Raw genomic sequence first — 660 nt, forward strand, 5'->3', positions numbered from 1 at the left:
ACATGTAAATAACCCCAAAGGACAGGAACACATTCACATACAAACGCCTACATGAACGGATGACGCCATAGGCTATTTTGCTATTACATTTTTCGTTTATAATAACTCTCCTTCTCCGTTTTAAAGGTGAAATCAAATGTCAAGTGTGATTGGGATCTTGCCACACGTGATGCTTGATGTCACGTGATTAATTTCCTAGTATGATATCAAAGGGCGAGAGATTTCTTTTTTTTTATCTCTCCTTTTTTAAAGAGATATTCTTTTCAATATATTTTTTTCGAATAAGGTTTCAACGTTTACTCTCTAGAGAATATATTAACAAATAATAGATATTCCTATATACTCAAGACATATGATATTTCTCCCATCCATAGTTTAGAGACAACACAATTATTGTGGTTTTATGAATGAAAATCTAATGAATGAACTAAGCGAGGCAGTCACGTGTTGTGTTTATATAACACGTCTTTTAACCTTTGGCTTTGATTACCTCTCCCCCCCCCCTCTTCTTCCTCTTCCTACGCCCACGCTTCCTCTCACCTACGCTTTGTCTACTCTTGTGTCTGGCGTAATGTGTCAGTGGTGTATATAGAAATGAAGTGATAGGGAATAAAAGAGAGATGAAGCAGTGAAGAAATAACAAAAGGTTAAATGTTGCAT

General features: G+C 35.9%; 1 protein-coding gene across 1 annotated transcript in view; it reads right to left on the reverse strand.

The window, feature by feature from the left end:
* The window catches only part of LOC119591167 (ovochymase-2-like), a gene marked incomplete in the record, with an annotated part of 29,865 nt that overhangs the window by 24,295 nt on the left and 4,910 nt on the right, over positions 1–660 (reverse strand).

The sequence above is a fragment of the Penaeus monodon genome, chromosome 28 (assembly GCF_015228065.2).
Source record: "Penaeus monodon isolate SGIC_2016 chromosome 28, NSTDA_Pmon_1, whole genome shotgun sequence".
Taxonomy (NCBI): Eukaryota; Metazoa; Arthropoda; class Malacostraca; order Decapoda; family Penaeidae; genus Penaeus; species Penaeus monodon.